Genomic DNA, 7,979 nt, shown 5'->3' on the forward strand with positions numbered 1-7,979 from the left:
TTTCGTCCGGTTTTCCGTTGATTAACTGGACAATTCTTTTCTGCTTAATTAATGGATGAGGCAAATCTTTTGCCTCCGTTTCGGAAAAAAAAGTGTATGGCGCGATGGCTAGAGTCAGCTGCTCCAGCGAAGCGGCCAGGGATCGAATCCTTATATTCCTTTTCGGTCATATAAACATCCCGTGGGCTGGCCCATTCGCGAGGTCGCTTCAGCGAGAGATCAATCTATGCTCGCTTAAAGCGACAAGTAGGGGGGAGTTCCTATACGCCGCTTTTTGCGTCAAGTAGACGAGAGTTCGCACAGGGGACTTCGTTCGCAGGCTTTCTGGGCCGCGATGCTTCTTCCCGCGCGGTTCTTTCTTTCTAGCGCGCGCCCGACTGGTTCTTTGTTTCTTTTTTCTAGCGCGCGCCCGACTGGGTTTGAAAACTGTTTCTACTGTTTCATTTTTTTGGGAAGTTTATACTGTTTCTTCCAGGTTTGTTTCTGGTTCTCGTTGTGTTGTTTGTGTTGAGATTGAAAATAGGAAAAAGGAGGAAAAAATCATTGAACCATGAAAAAAAATGGAGGAAAAAATGTTTCGGAAAGAGTATATAAATCCTAAGACTGAACGGGTTCAGCTTCTTCAGGAACTATTTCTGGTTGTGGTTCTGCTGTTTGTGTTGAGATTGAAAATAGGAAAATGGAGAAAAAAACACTGAACCATGAAGGAAAAAATGGAGAAAAAATGTTTCGGAAAGAGTATACAAATCTTAAGACTGAACTGGTTCAACTTCTTCAGGAACTATTTCTGTTCTTATGACACCTTGTTTACAAACTGAATGAAAGAACCAGTAATAAGTATGGCAAGATCCAAAGAAACAGAAAAAAAAATTGGAACATGAAGGAAACATTTTCCCCATGTTATTTTCTCTTTGATTCCAAATCACTTCTCGTAGTGCAATTTCGATTGTAGTAATAATGGCAGTGACACCCTTCAGAATAAGGAAGGAAAAAAAGGATAGTTGGCATTAGGGAGAAAATGCATGACACGTATATTCTTGCAAAGAAAGATAAGGCGTAAACATTTGTAAATTACAAATTCTTTGGGTAAGAAACACCATGAAGTTACCTAAGCTTAGTTGATGTGGGGAAATGAAAAATGATTGATCTTCAATGCTTCACTTGAAAATTCGGAAACCCTTTTGAAACACACATGTGATTAGACTAACTGAAAAATGTACTTATCAGTACATAGAACATGATAAAAGGAGGTACAAAATTCTCAATTATCCTTGGAATAAAAGGAATGGAGAACTAACATGTCTCTACAGGAAAGAAGTTACAAACGGAAGCTGAATTTCATTATCCTTGAAAGTTACAATCTGGAAAAGTAATCTGTTGTTTCTGTGTGTTTCAACTGTTTGTTGAACTGTTGTGAAGAAGATTTCCAACAAGACCATACACAAAGACAAGGAACATACAAAAGAGGATTTTTGTTGTTTCAACTGCTAGTTAAAACCATTGAAAATCCAAGAAAGTATGAGTATAGAAGCATGTTTGAGCTTCTTTACAAACTTATTCTGCAGATTTAAACCTTCTTTACAACTGAAAGTAATGACACAAAGTATCACTGGGAAACCAATGGAACAGCTTCATTGGGGAGCCTTCTTTACAGCTAATAAAGAAATAGAAGAGTTCCCTCACGGTACTATTCCTTTGAGTTGGAAAATTCTGTTGCATTTGGACCCTTGATAATAAAAAGGGAAATATGTTAGTTGGTACATAAGATGTGTTCATATGTGGGTTCAAAAATGATTGCCTTGAAATCTTTATTTGAACATGCGGAAACCCTGTTGAAGCAGAAATAATTTGAAATTAATTGCAACCTACGCACCAAGGAAAACAAGTGTCTACCAAAGAAATTATGGTCTGCTGTACTTGCGATAAATAGAAGTAGGGATTTTACATGTCTCTGCAGGAAAGAAGTTACAAATGGCAGCTGAATTTCATTGTCCTTGCAAGTGACAATCTCGAAAAGCAATTTCTCATGTAGACCTTGTAGATCATCCTTCAGAATTCAAGGAAAGTTACAGTTCAATTTATGTTATGTTCCGAAGAATCAGGAAAATGGAATGGAACTGTTTTCGTGGGAGAAATTAGGGGCAGGGGGTACTTACATTAGAGAAACCCTCCATTCCAAGACCTCTGTAGTTGCTAAGATATGAAGAAGGAAAACTCTTGAGTCATACCTGTACAAAAAAAGAAAGACATGGAAATTCCAGACATTTCAAAACACTTTCTATCTTTTATTGAGAGTATAGAACAAAGAAGTTGTTCATCACTCATATAAAAGCACATGAGAGAGTTCCAAAAAATAGAGAAGGCACCTGAAATTGACTTTCAGAGCTGGTAGAAATCTCGACTCAAAATTTCCTATGCTAAAAGTAGTATTTCCGTATGTAGCAGCAAACAAAGGCTTGAAGTTGTAGATCACGGCAATAATTGTAGGCAGAAATGCATCGCCACTGTAGTACAGGTTCATGATGTAAAAAAATCCGCTCTAAAGAAACATTTTCCAAGGAACATTATTCAAGTGTTATTCAAGGAACATAATTCAAGTATTTAGGGGGAACATTATTCGGTGAACAATTTCCAAGGAACATTATTTAGGAAACATTATTGAAAGGGGCATAATTTAGGGATCAAATATTGAAGGAACAATTTTGCAGGGAACATTATTGGCGGAACATTATTTAGGGAACTATTTCCAAGGAACATTATTTAGGAAACAAATATTAAAGGAACAATTTTGTAGGGAACATTATTGGAGGCATACAAAAAATTGAGCGAAAAACTTTATCAAAGGAACATTCCCAAATATAACGTTATTAGGGAAACATTATTCAAGTATTTAGGGAACATTATGTAGAGAACATTTTTGAAGAAACATTATTTATAGACCAAATATTGAAGGAACAATTTTGTAGGGAACATTATAGAAGGAACAATTTGAAGTGAACATTAAAGAAATTAGGGAAACTTTTTTCAAGTATCATTATTTAGCGAACACTATTTGAACAAAGGGTCCAAAATATTGAAGAAACATTATTCAAAGGAACATTTCGAAATGAACATTATTAGGGGACATTATTCAAGTATTTAGGGGGCACTATTTAGGGAACAGTTTCAAAGGAAAATTATTTATGAAACAAAAAAATTAAAAGAACAATTTTGTAGGGAACATTATTGGCGGAATACTATTGGCGGAACATTATTTAGGGATCACAAAATATTGAGCGGAAAACTTTGTCGAAGAAATAGTTCCAAGTGAACACTATTAGGGGACATAATTCAAGTATTTAGGGAACATTATTCGGTGAACAATTTCCAAGGAACATTATTTAGGAAACATTATTGAAAGGGGCATAATTTAGGGACCAAATATTGAAGGAACAATTTTGTAGGGATCATTATTGGCGGAACATTATTTAGGGAACTATTTCCAAGGAACATTATTCAAGTGTTATTCAAGGAACATAATTCAAGTATTTAGGGAACATTATTCGATGGACAATTTCCAAGGAACATTATTTAGGGAACATATTGAAAGGGGCATAATTTAGGGATCAAATATTGAAGGAACAATTTTGTAGGGAACGTTATTGGCGGAACATTTTCCAAGGAACATTATTGAATGAACATTTCGAAGTGAACATTATTAGGGGACATAATTCAAGTATGTAGAGAAACATTTTCCAAGGAACATTATTCAAGTGTTATTCAAGGACCATAATTCAAGTATTTAGAATCACTGATAGTTGTGCTATTCACAGAAGAAAGCATGATAATGAAAACATTAAATACATTAGGATAGAAAAAAGGTCAACAAACTATATCAATGATAGTAAAAAGATCAAACAACTATGTTAGTACTTAAAAGGGATTGCTAGACAAGTTCTGCTTTTGTGTGTGTGCCCAAACAAATAAGAGCTAAGCAACACAGAGGACAAGAACACCATGAATAATCATGTTATGATAATACTTGCAAGGAAAATGATACAGAAGTATGGTAGATGAATGACACCATACTACAAAATCATTGTTAACTAACTATGTCCACCCAAAATGCTGCAATTAACCACAGAATTCTTATCTGTATAATTTCACAAATATAGTGTGAAAAAAATGGTAGTACTGCTCCTAGAGCAACAGAGGAAATTACCTAAAACACCAGAACACTCTACTGTGCATGCAAAGGACTATTTACGGCATCAAATGCAAATTAAAGAAAACTTTTCAACATTAAAAAAACAAAGTCGTGCGGGTAGGATGCAACACATGCATCGTTTATCAATACAAACATGTGAATAAATTCATGGCCTAGCATTTACAAAACTACTCCAGCCTATAATATGGACAAGCGACCTAAATGTTAATAGATGCTTGCTTACCAACGGCTGAATAGAAGAAAACCTAATATACATGCTAACAAGTCTCAAGAACTAATCCATGTTGCTGCTACAAAATACGTAAAATAAACGTAAGATTTTTAAAACATAGAAAAACTTCTACGTCAACCTACACAAACCACCCTACGATCATCAAAAAACAAAAACAAAAATCCCAAGGCCAAGTGCCAGAATACACAACCTCCTAACAATAGCATACTGAATCATACCTCTGAATCCGAAATCTCTAAACACAACCCCTTGTCTAATCTCAGAAATATCCAAATCAAATAAAAAACGCTCCACATGACATTATGCACGGATTCAGGAGTCCAGATGTTCAGTTGAGTTCATATTTCAGTCTATGTATGTCCCTACCGCTGCTTATCCACGGGACTACGGGGCCGGCCATACGTGGTAGTAGCACCCTGGAGCCTCACGTCCACGCCCCTACCCCCTGTGCAGGATGGGCTGCAGAAGAACAAAGCACAACACATTCAGAAATCAGAAACCAACCAGAACTCACACATTCAGAAAGTAAACATAATTCAAACCAAAACATGAGACAAGCTATAGTGTATGAAAACAAAGCTGGCCTAGTTGCGCAGCTCATCACACAAGCATCATCATTCATCACGGCATGTCATGTGCATGTCGAATGGGATCTGAGTTCAGCCTGGTACTTACATGCCTCATTTCAGAACTTTCCTTCTGAGAGAATTCAGTTTTGTTTAGTACGTAGAAGACTTTTTTTAGGGAAGAAGACTTGCTACCTTCCAAGGCGGAAATCAAGCTCGGGATGCCGAGGACAACTTCTGGCTTACAATCCAAACGAGCTCCACTCCCCGTCGCTGCCTCCGCCCATCGCACCTGCCGCCGGCAAAGGGGTGAACACAATCAGATGGGAGCGTCGGTGCAGGTGACGCTGCAGAGCGGCGCGTACGGGGATGGACCTTGTCAACGCTGAGCAAGGTCCATAACAGGAGAATTTGGGCGCGTTTACCTTGTCGACGCCGAGCTTGACGAAGCTTGACGGGGGCCTAGACTACGCCGACTTTGTCAGAACCCTAGACGACGCCGACCTTGTCGGAACCCTAGACGACGCAGACGCCGCCGCTGGAGACACCGGCGACCTGCAAATAAACATCCAACGCGACAAAGTCAGCCAGATCTGATGCGGTGGCGCGTATGAAAAGGAAGCACAGCGACCCAGCGGCGCCTTACGAGATCGGCGTTCTCTTGCCGGAGTAGGATCCCGGAGGAAGAAGCAGGTGATAAAAGCGGTCGAACGACGGAGGAAAAGGGGATCCAGGCACGAAGGAGAAAGGGAAAGCTTCTCTGTAGACAACGAATGAAGCGGTCGAGGGAGGAAGGGGGACAGCGAACAGGAAATAAACAGGCCGGCCCAAACGAGTCAAAGGGGTGTGCGGTACCTCGACAATTTGATGCAAAACGCGTCAAATAGGATATTCCAAGTAGGGGTGCCCCCTTTTTAGGCAAAAGTTTCTCTCTGATGTGCTTGTGAAAGGTTTCTCTCCACCCCCGTTGCATGCAGTGCAAATATCCCAACGGCCATGCAAGCCCAGCTTATAAGAGGCCCACTATGATGGGGTTTAAGAGTAACTAGACGCTATGCGCGCTTTTAGAAGTAAAAAAATTGTTACGTTGGAGAAGAACCTCAACCATATCATTATCCCATTGTGTAGCAGTAGCTATGCTTCGTCAGGGGGATCCTCTCTCGCCATATCTTTTTCTTCTCTATACGGAGGGACTAACTGCCCTGCTTTCCAGGGCTAAAAATAACGGCGACCTCGTGGTGGTCAAAGTTTGTCGTGATGCACCAGCAGTGTCAAATCTTTTGTTTGCAGATGACTCACTCATCCTGATGAAGGCCAATGCTACTAATGCTGCTTGTCTTAAATCTATCCTGGATCTATATTGTTCGGCATTCGGTCAATTGGTCAGTGTGGAGAAATCAAGTATTTTTTTCAGCCCAAGTACAGATGTCAATGTGAAGGCACATGTATGCTCAATTTTAGATATCATCACAGAGGCGTTGAATGACAAATATTTGGGCCTCCCAGCTACTTTGGGGATTGATAAAAGTGATAGCTTCCAATATCTAATTGATCGTCTGGTCCAGAAACTTATGGGATGGAAAGAGAGATGCTTATCTTCTGGGGGAAAAGAAGTGCTCTTGAAATCGGTAGCGCAAGCTATACCAACTTATGCGATGTCCGTCTTCAAAATTCCTAAAAAAATATGCAAAGGAATCACAAATGCGATGTCTCGTTATTGATGGGGTGATGACGCTACTAATAAAAAGATGCATTGGTTTGCCTGGTGGAAGATGTGCGTACCAAAGAAGAAAGGCGGTATGGGCTTCAGGGACATTCATTGTTTTAATCTTGCACTTTTGGCAAAACAAGCATGGCGCCTCATTGACAATCCAGACTCACTATGTGCAATTATTTTAAGAGCCAAGTACTTCCCTGATGGAGATCTTATGAGTGCTACTTTGAAGCAAAAATCTTCATATACTTAGCAGAGTATAATGGCTGGTGTGGACACACTGAAACGTGGGTATATTTGGAGAATTGGAGATGGTGAAAAGGTGAATATATGGGAGGACTCGTGGATTCCTCAGTCACCGACAAGAAAGGTCCTAACTATCCGAGGTAATAATTTAATCACCCGAGTCTGTGATCTCATCGACCCAGCAACTGGAGACTGGGACTCACAATTGGTTAATCAACGTTCTGGAAAGTGGATGTACAGAGAATACTTTCTATACCCTTGCCCATATATGAAATGTCAGATTTCATTGCATGGTATCCCACCAAGAATGGAATCTTTTCGGTACGATCTGCTTACCAAGTGGAATGGAATGCTCAATTTGGTCACTTGCTGCAAACTAGAGCCGAATCATCGTATCCCGACGAGAAGTGGAACTTGATATGGACCTTACAGTGCCCTGCAAAGATCCAGATTTTTATTTGGAGAGTTCTCCATAGTGCTATTCCGTGTAGGGCGGTTCTTGCCTCGAAGCACACGAAAGTGAAAACATATTGCCCGGAATGCAATATGGGACCTGATAGCATCAAGCACTTCCTTTTTGAGTGCCCAAGATCAAAAGTGGTATGGCGACAATTGGGGCTGATTGATGTTGTCAAGAGGAGATGTACACAATTCAAATCAGGTGAAGAAGTGGTGCATGAATTATTAAGCATGGAGGAAACTGAAGTCCAGATCCTAGGTCTTCCCAAACTGAAGGAGGTTGTGGCCACTGCGGCATGGTATCTATGGTATGAACACCGAAAAAAGTACCATGGAGAGGACACCCAAAAACCCTCACAAATTGCTCTCGCTATCCGAGGACTCTCAGCTAACTTTACTATTGCTTGCTCCACTAAGGCAAAGCTACGTGTTGGTTCATGGAAGAAGCCGATACAGGGGTATATGAAATTAAATGTAGATGTTGGCTTTGACCGGGATCTTCTTGAGGGATCAATGGGGGCAGTAATCCGAGATTACAACGGGAAATTTATTGCG

At 40.0% G+C, this 7,979-nt stretch overlaps 1 long non-coding RNA gene across 8 annotated transcripts; it reads right to left on the bottom strand.

The window, feature by feature from the left end:
* Positions 1-1,251: 1,251 nt before the first annotated feature.
* Positions 1,252-5,883, bottom strand: LOC123091404 (uncharacterized). 8 transcript variants are annotated; one of them, XR_006443087.1, is made up of 7 exons: positions 5,652-5,883; positions 5,431-5,560; positions 5,201-5,297; positions 4,806-4,898; positions 2,157-2,228; positions 1,946-2,047; positions 1,252-1,726 (listed from the first exon to the last, which is right to left on the bottom strand). It is a non-coding gene; the product is annotated as an uncharacterized lncRNA (long non-coding RNA). The 8 variants fall into 8 exon arrangements; XR_006443089.1 differs by having other exon boundaries at positions 1,252-1,829; XR_006443093.1 differs by having other exon boundaries at positions 1,252-1,829; positions 2,157-2,504.
* Positions 5,884-7,979: the final 2,096 nt, after the last annotated feature.

This window comes from Triticum aestivum, chromosome 4B, assembly GCF_018294505.1.
Source record: "Triticum aestivum cultivar Chinese Spring chromosome 4B, IWGSC CS RefSeq v2.1, whole genome shotgun sequence".
Classification (NCBI taxonomy): Eukaryota; Viridiplantae; Streptophyta; class Magnoliopsida; order Poales; family Poaceae; genus Triticum; species Triticum aestivum.